General features: G+C 35.9%; 1 protein-coding gene across 1 annotated transcript in view; it reads left to right on the top strand.

Annotated features, from left to right (window-relative positions):
* Nucleotides 1-14646, top strand: part of SLC13A1 (solute carrier family 13 member 1) — a 78787-nt gene that overhangs the window by 989 nt on the left and 63152 nt on the right. The window lies entirely within an intron of this gene.

Genomic DNA, 14646 nt, shown 5'->3' with positions numbered 1-14646 from the left:
CCATTCCTCAAGAAATCTATTTCTTAAGAACCACATCTTTTTTTTTTAAGAGAAAAAGACACTAGTGCTAAACAATGTTTCAGGAGGATGTGTTTATCTGGGATCTAATGGAAACAGCAGATACAGGAACACACTTTCCTTTAAAAGATAAATATGAGATATGATATAAAGGAAGATACAGTATATACAGATATAGGATGGAATGATGTCAACAGTAGTTTTCTGCTGGCCTGTTGGTTAAAGTTTTGTTAATATTATATGACATCAACATTTATATAGATGAGTGTCTGTAAATATCAAAAGTTTCTCATGTTGTCCTTTTGTGGCTGTTCTATCCCTCGTCACCATAATAGTACCGCTCCTCTGTTCTATGCAAGACAGTTAACTTTGTAAAATTGTCCCCATCTGATATCTAGCATGAGGCACATAAAATGATAATTGGGAGATTTTTCTTGAAGGTGAAGTATGAGGTGTCACCACTTCTCTCCCATTAAATTTCTTACTGTTTTCTTATTGAAATGGACATACTCAGGTTAGGTTTTTTTGCTCTAAATCAGAAAAGGCACATTTGTAGAAGTTCTCTCATGGTAGAGCATAGATGCTTATTCATTTATTTTTTCTTAAATTATACTATATTCTTTTGGATAACTCAAGACGGCAGATGTCAAGGAGGTTCAAAAGCTACCGTGATCCTTTAAACCAGATTACAGAAAAGACAACTCTTTGTTAATATCAATAATCATTGATAAACAAGCCCGTGCGTCTTTGGCATAGAAAGGTGGTTTTTTTTCTGCTAAAGAGAATGAACAGAGTATTTCCTCCTCTCCTAGTGTATGTTGTGAAAAATGACCTGTATTCAGATCTTACATGAATGTGGATCCTCTGTTAATAACAGCAGCTTAATTATTTTTAGGCTTCAATGCAAGCCTGAAAAGATGGTGCTGCTGGTGCTGCCACTTGAATGCATTAAAATTAATGCTGTTTTTCTAACTTCTACAGAAATTAACCTTTTAATTTATATTACTACCTACATCACTTCCCAAAATCTTTTCTGAGGACTTTTGCCCCACCCCCACCCCCACCCCAAGTATGTTAATTTACGCCCTAGTAGGGGAAATAAAAAATGATCAAGCTCTCTGTTGTTAAAAAGTATTATGCATTTTCTTTATATCTCCTCTTGGGATTTCAGAGATGCTTTGTAAATAATTGACAAGCTCCTTTAAAGAAGGAGGAAAGGGTCAAATTATGGAAAGTATTCATTAAAATCTCAATCACAAAATATCAAAAGGCCACTACAGTGTTTGGTTCTATTTTCTTGAAGTTCAGGTTATCTGTCAAAATCCAAGTGAGTTATAATCAAGAGGTGATGTCTGGCAACATCCTATGATGATAGATGATTCAGAAAAATAATTTGGTTTTCAGCTACATGAAGACTATTACTATAAGTAGATTGCAGAACTGGAGATGATGTTGATCTGTCATATTCAGCAACAAATATCACCAAAGGAGTTTGAAATAATCCATCAGAGCAAATCTATCATGTGAAAAGTTGTATCAGTTAAAGCTGTATTATTATTTCAGGCAGAGAAATCTTGCTCTAAGTTGAATTTAATTATTTTCTTTAAAGAACATGTCAGAAAATATTATATGTTAAGAGACGCAGCGAATCATAATATCTATTTAATGGCATAAGTAAGTAAGTAATTAATGGCATTTGTAAGTAAGAATTTCTATCCCAGAAGACTAAAGAGAGGTGCAATGCAAAGCAAATTATTTTAAGAGGTAAGCTGATTTATCTCAGCCTTTAGCAATGTTTATAATCTATGTATAGAGTATAGCTTTTATTTGCCCCATCCAGTAGAGCAGTCATGATAAATGCAAATTATGGAAATTTGAATCCAACAGGTCCCTTGCTGTCAATTAGTTTGGTATGGCTATTCATGGTTTTGAGTGGTTCCTGCTATGTTAGAACCAGGAAGATTAAGAAAAACCTCTTCGTAGCAGAATATCTGTGGTGACAAGATAATGGAGAGTGATAATACTTTATCACCACCATCATGTCTTCTTTTGATAGAAGCACAAGACTTCTCCAATAGTCCTTATTCTATCATTTGATTAACAAAAGCCCAGTCTTGATTCAGATCTACCAACTTATGATGTCGCTATTTTTTTCTCTCATGCTAGTGCCAGAAGCAAGTCAGATGGATTCCTCATAGAAGAGAAAAGACGGGGATAGGAATGTGATCAGTTTGAGAATGCACAGAAACAAGACACAAGTAGGCTAGTGTAGAGGAGATGATTGTAAAAGAGGGATTCTATTTTTCAAACTTATTGTTGCTTCCACAAATTTTTCCAATTTGTGGGATCAAATTATTTTCCAAGGCACCAAAAAAGCAAGATGAGAAATAATGGATGGAAACTAATCAAGGAGAGAAGAAATCTAGAATTAAGGAGAAATTTCCTAACAGTGAGAACAATGAACCAATGGAACAGTTTGCTTTCAAAAGTTGTGGGTGCTCCATTACTGGAGATTTTCAAAAAGAGAATGGACACTTATCTGAAATAGTACAGGTCTCCTGCTTGAACAGGGATTTGACCTATAAAACCTCCAAGGTCCCTTCCAACTCTATTATTCCATGTTCTATTAAAAATCCATTTTCAAAATCTTATCATACTAGTTAATATTTGCAAACTAAAACAATGCCTTATTTTCTACAAAGGACAGAGAATTCATAAAGCTATCATGTGACAAAGGAATCACCAACTGCATAATTTAATTTAGATTAGTTCATCAAATGTAGAAAATGTCCAGAAAAATTGACCACAAAGGCCAATGGAGTGAAAAAATAAATTAGAGGAAGGGAACTGAGTATCTAATTAGAAGAAAAGCAAGTGACATTTCTTATTTTATCTCAGACTCTGGTATCTGGAACTCAAAGCCAGTATAGATCATACAGTGAGCGGTATTAGGGTTCTAAAATCTTCATTTCTTTGATATTCTGGCTGTGTGTTTATAACTATCTCTTAAATATGAGACATGAACTTTTAACTAAATATAAATTGAGAAGGAAATAAGAATGGCGTTCATGCTGAAAATACCCATTTAAAAACCTACAGACAGTCTTCCAGAAAGTTTAACAGCATTCAAAAAACTCTTAAGCGTGAGTAGAAACTGTTCAGCTTCCTTCATACATACATAAAAGAGATTTTTGAGTACTTATCAAGGAATGAGCTGGAAAAGAAAACACATATATTAGACCTTTGACAATTTCAGATAACAGATAATCAGAGTTGGAAGGAACCTTGTAGGTCGTCTAGTCCAACCCCGCACCCAAGCAGGAGACTCTACATTTCTGACAGATAGCAGTCCAATCTCTTCTTGAAAGTCTCAAGTGATGGCGCTCCCACAACTTCTGAGGGCAAGGTGTTCCATTGGTCGATTGTTCTCACTGTCAGAAAGTTTCTCCTTATTTCTAGGTTAAATCTCTCCTTGTTCAATTTCCATCCATTATTCCTTGTCTGGCCTACAGGAGCTTGAGCAAATAGCTTGATCCCTTCCTCCCTGTGGCAGCCCCTCAAATATTGGAAGACTGCTATCATGTCTCCCTTGGTCCTTCTCTTCACTAGACCAGCCATACCCATTTCCTGCAACCATTCTTCATATGTTTTAGTCTCCAGTCCCCTAATCATCCTGGTTGCTCTTCTCTGTACTTTTTCTAGAGCCTCAACATCTTTAATTTCCTTGTAACATCCATGAAGCTTAGACACAGTGATTTGGCAGGATTGTTCAGACAGGGAGAAATCTTCTGCCACACTTACTTTGGATTTAGTTATATTGTCATTGTTCGGTTGGATTTTTCTTTGTTGGGCTTGAGATAGAATGTGTACTGGAGTGAAACAAAAATAAACATGCAAGCAAACAAAATGATAAAATGGAGTAAGACATTCTCTCTGATGCTGCCATGCTGATAAGCATGTAAATAAGGATCTGAGAATATCTGTATAACTGATATTTTTGCATTCTGACTAAATGATTCTAACATAAAAGGATCTGTAACTTGAGTTCACAGATCCAAGTTAATGAGGACAGGAAAACTGAACAAGATAGAGCAAATAAACAAGGCCTAAAGTAAAAATCAAACATAATCCCAAAATGGCATTCATAAATCAAATATTCAACAGCCTCTTCTCTGCATACATGAAAATACTTATTTTAAGGGATACTTTAATGAAGTGTCTACCTAGACCAATACAAAGGCATTGATTCTAGCTTTACAAAAGTTTGAGAATAGTAAAATAATTCTGTTTCTAGCATACCCTTACCTGTCGTTAATGCCACTCTAAGAGATCCTGGAAAGTATAAATTCCAGGGTAATTGAATATTGGGTATCACTATATTCAGTGTGAACATTCAGTGTTTTTTATTTGACTATTTTCCTGTTTGCCCAAATGCCAAGTGTTTAATTGTTGTTTTTTCACTAAAAACATATCAAGAGATAACAAAGCAATCCTGACAAATGCAATATATAAAGCTAGGAACCAAACTGTTGTAGACTACTTTACCTAGTCATTAAAAGGAAAAGGTATTACTCTGCATTCTACAAAATTGCAAAACTGAAATGCAAAACAACTGATACACAATTATGTGCTCTAAATATGGGATATTGGAAAAAAAGAAATAGGTTTTTCCATTGGAGATCTAAAACTCTGAAGCCCTACAGAAAAACCAAAACTGAGGACTAACCACAAAATGTCAACTTTGAATACCCAAAAGGTTGCATATATTATTAAACTGCCCCTTCTATTTACATCAAAGGGGATTTTTCTTTTCCTTTTAAATGAAATCTACCCTACACAAGTCTTCTGAGGTGTCCAGGAAAAGGAAGAGTAGAAGGCATTGCTTCAGTTTCTAAACTATGAAACTTTTTAAAAAATGTGATTCATTTATCCAATACCAAAAAGTTTGAAAATCAAAACTTCCACACTATAGTCATTAAGATGGAGCAAGGACGGATTTGGAAATGAAGGGTTGGTCAAATTACCTCTATGATGAATATAATCAATAATAAATACAAGTATCTCTTGTCCATAGAACATAGTTCAACTTCTCCCATAAACTTTTCCTTGGAACAGGATCAAAGGCAGATTTCAAATCCAGAAAGGCTACATATAGGTCTTTACCAGATGCTAGCATATTGCTCAACTAGGTGACTCAGTACAGTATTGTAATGTGGTTCTATCTTTTCTGAAGGTTACCTATAATTTAGCACCTGGTAAGCACTTCTCCAAATTATAGTTTCCTACTCAAATAGCTGGCAATTATTGAAAGCAAGCTAATAGACCTATAATTGTCAGAGCTGACTTCCTCACCTTAGCTATGGGTAATAACAGCTTGAAACTAAGTCATAGGTAAATAGGTTGTTCTATTTTTCAGTGAAGTAGATTTTCCATTAGAGCAATGTTTCTCAACCTTGACCACTTTTAAGATATGTGGACTTCAACTCCCAGATTTCCCCAGTCAGCATGCTACCTGGGGAATTCTGGGAAATAAAATCCACGTATTTTAAATTTGCCAGCTTTAAAATGTGTGAGAAGTGCTGCATTAGAGAACGTGGAAAATCCATCAAACCTCAGAATGACTTGATAACACTGTTCAAAGAGGAGGAAATCAAATATCTCTGTTGGTCCAGCAAGACAACCATTTTCCTTCCACTTCTAAACATTACAGATTTAAATATTTTATTTTGATATCAGTACTGGTGAGCTAGGCTAGCTTATGCCTGCAGTGATTATAAAGCAGTCTGTGCTCTTTCTGGCCCAATGGAGTCTTTAATCAAGCCAGGTTTGAGAAGATTTGTTTTTTTAAGTAAATTCTTCCATCTGCATTCCAAGCATCCTGCAATACAGCTATGAAATATGCATTGGCTCATCCACGTAAAGCAGATCTAATATTGTTAGCTTCTTTTGCTGCTGCTTTGAGAATTAGAATCTGGGGAGAAACAAACAAAAACTATGTTTGGTCTGCCTAGCTTCAGACTGCTGTACTTTATTATATCTATAAATGGGAGGATTCTGAGGGTTAGGAGAAAGCAACAGTCAGCTGAACAGGCTGAGTATGAAAGACAAACGATCACTTTCTGTTTAAAAGTTTAGTGAAAAGCTGCCAATTGCAAAGCAGGAAACATGAAAGCCCCTAGCAGGGGCTAGAATGTAGCTTACCTCACAAGAAACCTCGTATGAAATAAATTTGTATTTTCCAGATAACCAAAACAAGGATTTAATGAGAACAATAAAACAGTGGAATGGCTAGTCTTCAAAAGTTGTGGGTGCTCCATCACTGGAGGGTTTTTTTTAAAAAGTCTGGACAGTCTTGACAGTCAGGTCACCTGATTGAGCAGTGGGTTGGACTGCAAGACCTCCAAGATCTTTTCCAACTCTCTTATTCTGTTAAATTCTGTTAAGAATCCTGTCAGTGAGTCATAGACTGAGGCAATCTGTCATCCAAATCAGGCCAATATTGGGAAAAACAATCATGAGATTTTTAGAAGACCTAACTTAATTGGGGCAAACAAGGGAACCAACAAAGCCTTTCATATTCATGTGTAGACAAAGCATTAGAAAAGATCACAATCATGGCCTATTAAAAATCATGGCTGGCTGGGGAATTCTGGGAATTGAAGTCCACAAGTCTTGAAGTGGCTAAGGTTGGACACCCTTATTTTACTGCCTCCTAATATTTTCTTATCAAATGAGGGAGAACATAAACTGATCAGCCGAAGACTACCCATCTCTAGTTAGTTAAACTCCTCATGTCCCCAATCACAATGGAAGAGATATTATGAGGTGAAGGTCAGGAAAAATTAAATTTTAATTTTATCCACAGTGAACATATAGATGGAATTACTTTCAGGAAGTGTCCAGAACAGCGCTTGTGCTGAAATAAGATAATATCCTAGCTATCTAGGAGCTGAGTCACTGCTGCCTCAAGTGACTAGGAAAATGATGAAATGTTATACTGCTGGCCTTTCTTTAAAAAATAAAAAGAATAGGCAAAGAAAATATATTTGAAAAATGTCTCTGCCAGGTTTTGAATCACCAATCTTTTATTTATAAAACAAATTCTATAGTCATTATATTAGTGTACTAGTGGTAAAAAAATAGCTCTGAAAAAAGAGTAGCAATCAACAGGTTAATAAGGAAGGAATTTTTATTTTAAAGTTGGTTTGTTGTGCCTTCATATACCAGATACCAGATAATGAGAGTTGGAGAGTTTTATACCGTATCTGCATTTTGATGCTTAAACTTGCTATATATAAGTTCAATTTAAAATGTGTATGTTTGTGTGCCTGAAAATGTGTATATACAACTTTAGGTTGCAGGAACCTGCAACCTTACCTACCCACAGGAAGGAAAGTGATTGGCAGATGCCAAAGGACCTGTCTGATATGGAACCTGTTATAGAGTCAAGCCAGGGCAGAATTAGCTTAAAGATGAAATATGGGTATGCATTTGGTTGGATTCATACATTGTGCCAATGGTTAAATTATGCTTTAACCCTGCTTTATTGAACAAGCTATAGTTTGTTCATAAATTATTGCTAAGCCATGGATCATGGTGTATATAACAAGAGATCAGATTCATACAATGTGACGCTAACACCATGAAAATTATCTTAGGACTTAGCATTTTATATGGATTAATCTGTTTCATGTAGTTTGATACAGTGCTTAAGATATCTGGCTTGAAAAGGAAGATGGTGAGTTCCAGATCTATCTTAGGCATGAAGTCAGCTGGTTGACTTTAAGACAGTCATTTTCCCACACTCCAAGGGAACAAGCAATGGTAAACCATTTCTGAAATCTTGCCAAGAAAAGTGTAGGGACTTGTCCAGGCAGTCTCCAGGAGTCAAAAAATGACAAATTTTGTAACAAAAAGTTACCCCACCCCCAATTATTACATATAAAATGCACTACTTTTTAAATGATGAAATTTGGAATAAAAATTCAGAACTATGAAATGGGTGAAATCTGCAACAGATGTTTGGTCCTGTGTAGTTTATTCCAAAGTGAATTATAATTGAGTCCGTTAGCCATTTCTAGGTAATAAAATAGAGCACAATTAGCATGGAAGCTGACCTCAAAAATGGTGGGTGAGGATCATTTATAGCCAGTGTTTAGATCAGGGCTATCAAACTCCCGGCCCATGGGCCAGATGCGTCATGTGCTGGTCACGCCCAGGCCCGGTGTAGTGAAGGGGGAGGAAGTGACAATGTGAGTTTGACACCCTCAGTTTAGATTATAAAGAAGCATCAGGACTAATAATTAGATCAAGAAAATGAAAGCCATCTATTCTTTTTTTTTTTGCTGCTCCACATCCAGGAAATTATGTGGATTCAAATTCCATTTGTAATAATTATGTATAAATGGCAGTCTTATGTAGTCTTAGTTTGTTGATTACATATGTTTTTTTAAACAGTGAAAACAAAGTTTGTTTAAACCTTAAAACCTTAACCCTTAAAAATGCCTCCAAGATGGATAATAATTCTTCTGATACATTTTCTTGCTTCTTTGTCATCACCAATAATTTGAATTTATTATTATGACAACTTAATAACAGCCTGAGGACAATTGATGAAAAGCAAGGCTCAGGAATCAACATATAATTTATAAAGGAAACTCTTTAAAGGAAACATTGCTACTTTCTGAAAGTAGCAATGCTCTTAACATTTGATATTTGTAGATACTTCATATTTAATCTCTTTGAATTATTTCATTCTGTAAAAGCATGGAGGATAGTTAATGGTTCCCTGTATTTTCATCTCAAAATTTCTTTTGCATTAAAACTGGGGCCTTCCAGAGGACTGTACAAGGGCAAGTCCCAAACTTCCTAACTCATAGTTTCCCTCACCAATGACTATACTAGCGGTGGTGTCTATAAATATGAAATGAGTATATCTGAAGAACTTTATTTCACCAACGGCAGTTTAAAGTGTTCTGAGTTATAAAAATAAATCCAGATATACTTTCCAAGTGGATTGGACAAATAGTAAATATGTAAGAGTTTGTGTAGAGTGCTGACTAAACACACAAAGTAATAACTTCACTGAATAAGACTGCAATTGAACAGCAAATCTGCAAAAACTGTCAAAAGACAGTTGAAAGGCCCCGAATAGAACTCTATTTTCTGGTCAAAATCAAGAAATCAAGTTTCAACAAAAAGATTTCTGATTTGTTTTTTAATTTAAATATTCCTAAAAAAATCTGAAAGTGATTGTTTTAGAACAGGCTTACAAATAAACCAAGATATTTTTTTTTTAAAGATTAGCCCAATTATAATCTTAATTTCTTAGCAAGAAGCCTAAAGATTATACATCGTTTTCCCATGAAGGGACTTGTCTGCATAGCATATACTGGCACACAGCTATTGCTGCAACCTGTCCTCGTTAGTGTTATTTAGGCACAACGATGGTCGGAGAATCCTAGAAAATGCTGTAAATTGCTAGTGATAAATGGCTTGCTTTTAAGAAGGAACTTAAATGTTCTTACATCCAGGCAACATTATTGTAATGAGCCTTTTAAGTTCAACAAGTTTCTCTAGTATAAAATGCACCCACTTGGTTGCCTGAGAAAGATGCAGACCAATATTTATTTACTCACCATATCTGTTAAGAATGTTTGACATCTGTTCTGTGTCAATAAGAACATAAGATTTTGTGTCAGTGTTGATTGCCAATTCACTTTCATCCCTAACTGATACATTTAACCCACCTTTCCCAAACCTGAAGCTCCTTTGGAGGTATATACAGGTGGGTCCTTGATATGCTAGCCTATGTTTAATGATGGTCTGGAATTCGATGGCCACAAAATGGGTGCTTGATGGCCTGTAAAGAACTTCCAGTTGTTGGGAAATGTTGAACTACCACCTCCATGTTATATGATAATAATCTAGGTACAGGGCAACTGTCTGCACTTAGGATTGGTTGCCAAGTTCCCGGCAACCATGTGATTGCCTTTTGTAAACTTTGCTGGCTTTTCCAGATAGTCAGTGGAGAAGCTGTCAAGGAAAGTTGCAAACTGCTCCCACTGCCACGGAGCTAGGATTCCCTCCTGGAGGATTGTGTTGGGAGGGAATCTCAGCTTTTGCATTACCCCTCCCCCATGCAGTTTTTTGAGATCAAACAGACTGCCTACCAAAGGGAGGGGAATGCCTCTGGCCGGCTGCAGAAATGGAAGTTGGACCATGAAGATCTCAGGTCAATTCCTGCAGCCCTTTGGAGGAAATCCCTTATTTATTTGTTTGTTTGTTTGTTTGTTTGTTTGTTTGTTTGCTTGCTTGCTTACTTGCTTACTTATTTATTTATTTTTGTCAATTGCTTACAAGATAATAGGTATAAGTAAAAACATAGTTATGAATACATGGATACATATAAGAAAAATAAAACAATAAAAGAAACAATAGGACAGGGACAGTAGGCACGATTGGTGCGCTTATGCACGCCCCCTACAGACATCTTAGGAATGGGTTGAGGTCAATAGTAGACAGTCTAAGGTTAAAGTTTTTGGGGTGTGGGGAAGAAACCACAGAGTCAGGTAGAGTAGTCAGTACCACTCTGTTGCTGAAGTCGTATTTCCTGCAATCAAGTTTGGTGCAATTTACCTTGAGTTTTTATCTATTGTGTGCTCTTGTGTTGTTATGGTTGAAGCTGAAGTATTCATTGACAGGTAAGTCATTGCAATGTATGATTTTATATACCATACTTAGATCAAACTGAAGATGGCATAATTCAACATTTTCTAGGTCTAAAATTTCAAGTCTGGTGGCATAAGGTATTCTACAACGAGTAGAAGAGTGGAGAACTCTCCTTGTGAAATATTTCTGGACTTTCTCAACTGTGCTAATATCAGATACGTAATGCGGGTTCCAGACTGATGAGCTGTATTCAAGTATTGGTCTAGCAAATGTTTTGTATGCTCTAGTTAGTAGTGTGATATTACCAGAGAAAAAGCTACGTAAGATTAGGTTAACAACTCTTAATGCCTTTTTGGCTATGTAGTTACAGTGGGCTCTAGCACTTAGATCATTAGAGATGAGTATTCCAAGGTCCTTTACAGAGCTTGGATCATCAACAAGATCTTGACTATTCAGCTTGTATTTTATATTCTGATTATTTTTTTGCCAATATGTAAGACAGAGCATTTAATTGTTGAGATTTGAAGTTGCCATTTGTTTGACCACTCTGATACATAGTCAAGGTCTTTTTGAAGGGTAGCAGTATTGTCTGTGGTATTGAACAGCTTTACATCATCAGCAAAAAGAATGCAGTTGCTCTTAATATGATCACAGAGGTCATTTATGTAGAGTATGAAAAGAGTTGGTCCTAGAACACTGCCTTGGGGGACACCACTATTGACAGGTACAGAATTTGATAGGAAACTCCCAATTTTGACCATTTGTTGTCTGACAGGAATGCTTCTATTCAGTTATGCAGTTGTCCAGAGATACCATAAGATTTTAGTTTTAGGAGTAGTTTGTCGTGTACCACTGAATCAAAGGCTTTACAGAAGTCTATGTAGATTGTGTCTATTGCTTTGCCCTGATTGAGTTGTGCAGTCCATATGCTTTTGCAGTCTAAGAGTTGCAGATTACGGGATAGTTTTTTCCTGAAACCAAATTGTTTATTGGAGAATAGGTTGTTTGTCTCTAAGTGGGGGATAATGGACTGGTTAATAATTGATTCCATGACTTTACAGGTGATGCAGCATAAGGAGATTGGTCTGTAATTTTCAACTAGGCTGGGGTCTTCCTTTTTGAAGATGGGGATGACCATGGCTTGTGACCATAGGTTAGGCAAGGAGCTGGTCCTGAAAGGTTTTTCAAAGATTCTGCTTAGAGGTTCGACAATGGCAGTGGATAGCATTTTTAAGAAGTAGGCACATATTCCATCAGGTCCAATAGATAGAGATGGTTTTAGATTGCGTAGTGCTTTTTCAACATTGTCTTCTGTAAAATCGATATGTATTAGATCATTGTAGTTTTCTTTGGTTCAGCTAGGAAATACTGGGCATGATTCATTGCTGTTTACAAATACTGAGCTGAAGAATGTGTTAAAGATGTTGGCTTTAATGGTGTCATCATTGCAATCTTTACCATTAGGTCCTATCAGGGGTAGGATGGACCTTGAGTCTTTTAGTTTGTTGTTTACAAAATTGTAAAAAGCGCAGGTCGAATTGGTGCATAGAAGGTTTTCCTCTTGTTTAATGTGATAATTGGTGCATTCAGTCTTTATCTGGTGGCATAAATTTTTGTATCGGCTTTTGAAATTGGCAACATGACCAGATTTGTTTTTCCGCCAGAGTGATCTCTTTTTGGATTGAAGTTTCCTTATTGTTATCGGTAATCTGTTTTTTTTTTTGTTTGTTTGTTTTGGGTGTTTTTGTTGGTACATATAGCTTGATGACTCTTTTGACTTCAAGTAAAAATATGTTGTAATGGTCTTCAACAGTATTGCATCCAGTGAATAGAGATTGCCAATCAAAGGATGAGAGATTGTTGTCAATAAGATCATAGTTGCCTTTTTTGAAGTTATAATTGGGGATTATGTCATTGTAGTGATTTTTGTGTGGACGTATGTTGAGACAAAAGTCAATCATATTGTGGTCACTGTTGGGAAAGGGTTCTTTAGTTTGTATTCTGTAAATTAAATTCAAACTATTGCAGAAGATGAGATCGAGGCAGTTGTTTAGTTCTAGTGTTGTTGGTTATTAGTTATTCCAGTCCCAGATTTGTAACATCATTGTAGAAGGTTGTGTTTGTGGGTTCAGTTGTACATTCATTTAGGATCCAGTCAATATGAGGTAGATTGAAGTCACCAAGAAAGATAAAAACATGTGGGAAGGATGCTGCCCATGTTAGTAGTGTATTTAGTTTGTTTACATGTTCGATGTCATAATCAGGTGCTCTGTAACATAGTAAGAATTGAAATGTGATATTTAAGGACAGTTCACAGATTATGGTTTCAGGAAGAGCAAGCTCCTGGGTAACTTGGATGTTTTTTAGATGTAGGGACTTTTTATAGAAGATAGCAATACCTCCTCTACGGATTTCACGATCTGATCGGTAAACATGATAGTCTCTTACTGTGGTAATGGAGTCAGGGAGAGATGCATTGAGCCATGTTTCACAGACAAATATGATGTCAAATTTAGCCATATTTAGTAAGAGGAGAAATTCAGGTATTTTATTCGCAAGGCTTCTTGAATTGAGTAGCTTGCATTTAAGGGCAGCAGTAGTTGGAATTGAGGTAGTTAGGGGCGTGCGTGCCTAGTCTTGGGTGATGGTAGATTGGTTGAGGTAGGGTTGTGGTTGAAGGTTAAAGCTGAGTTGCACGTTGCTGTATGGTTAGGTCAGGGCAACAATGGAGGTTCTTATGGTTGGTGTTGGTTTTGGTGAGTGAGTTTATAGTGTAAATGAATTTACGTTTGCTTGATTCATTTTTGCAAATTTATGGTATTTAACTGTTTAACATTTATGGTATTTAACTGTTATTAATTTAAGCTGATTTGTTCTTGTGTGCAGGTCTTCGTTTTCTGAAGATTATTATTTAAAATAGTTGTGCAGAATACTGCAGAGTCAGGGGTTTGTTTCACTTTTGAAATGTTCAGTTAACTGGGATGGAATAAACAGGACTATCATTTGCTTGAATGGTTATATACTTAACTGCATTTACAATAACAGTTTCACAACTCCCAAATCTTCATGGAATGACTTAGTTTGTACAAATGGTTCCTAGGGTCTTGTCTGATTTCATTTTAATAGGTGTGGGGTTTTCCTGGGGTTTTGTGTGATTTTATTTTAATAGGTGTATTTTATTAAACCACAGTGGTTTGTAAAGCATGGCTTACAGTCAGACAAAAACACCAAAATTATCCCCCCCCCAAGCCCAAGAAAAGGAACCCACAAAAAATCCTACCCCACCCACATGTCTAAAATGGCTTTACACATTCCCATTGCTCTGTTATCTAGTCCAGCTTTCAACCCTTACTCTTCAACCTAATAAGTTCAGCTTTTGACTTTTGAAAGGTTGGCTGCCCAATTGTGATCTGATCAATAAAACAGTGAGTTACGCTTAATACGAGAACCAGTCAGTAAAAATCTCTACCCTATTTCCTATATATGTCCAGGAATAGTTTAGCAGACTGTAATCCTGGCAAAAATCTAAAAAAAAGGATTATCATATTGACATACTTGCTGTTAAGTGGTCCGTTACACGTTTAAACATGATCTGACCTGGCCTTTTCTTTAAGCTTTAAGAAAACTAATTACTAATGAAAACAGCTTCTTTTTTGAATTTATGAGAAGCTGAAACTAGTTTTGTTGACTAGATTTTATTGACGAAGTAAAATGAAATATTGGTTAAAAATACTACAGCAAGAGGAGTAAGATTATTTAAAAAATTACTGCTCAAGGTTAAAAGTTACCTTGAGATAAGATGGGTGGCAAATAAACAAATTAAAAAAAATACTTGCACCCATTTAAACTTGGACTGATCTTTTTGTTTTGAATCTAAAATGAATGGTTGTTGAAGAGATTTCATACAGGATTGTTAACTGCTTAATTATGATTTCTCTAAACTGTATTATTGTCCTA

The sequence above is a fragment of the Pseudonaja textilis genome, chromosome 5 (assembly GCF_049901715.1).
Source record: "Pseudonaja textilis isolate UNSWEBS1 chromosome 5, rPseTex1.2, whole genome shotgun sequence".
Taxonomy (NCBI): domain Eukaryota; kingdom Metazoa; phylum Chordata; class Lepidosauria; order Squamata; family Elapidae; genus Pseudonaja; species Pseudonaja textilis.
The sequence above is the reverse complement of the archived record's forward strand: the minus strand, read 5'-3'. Positions and strand labels throughout refer to the sequence as shown.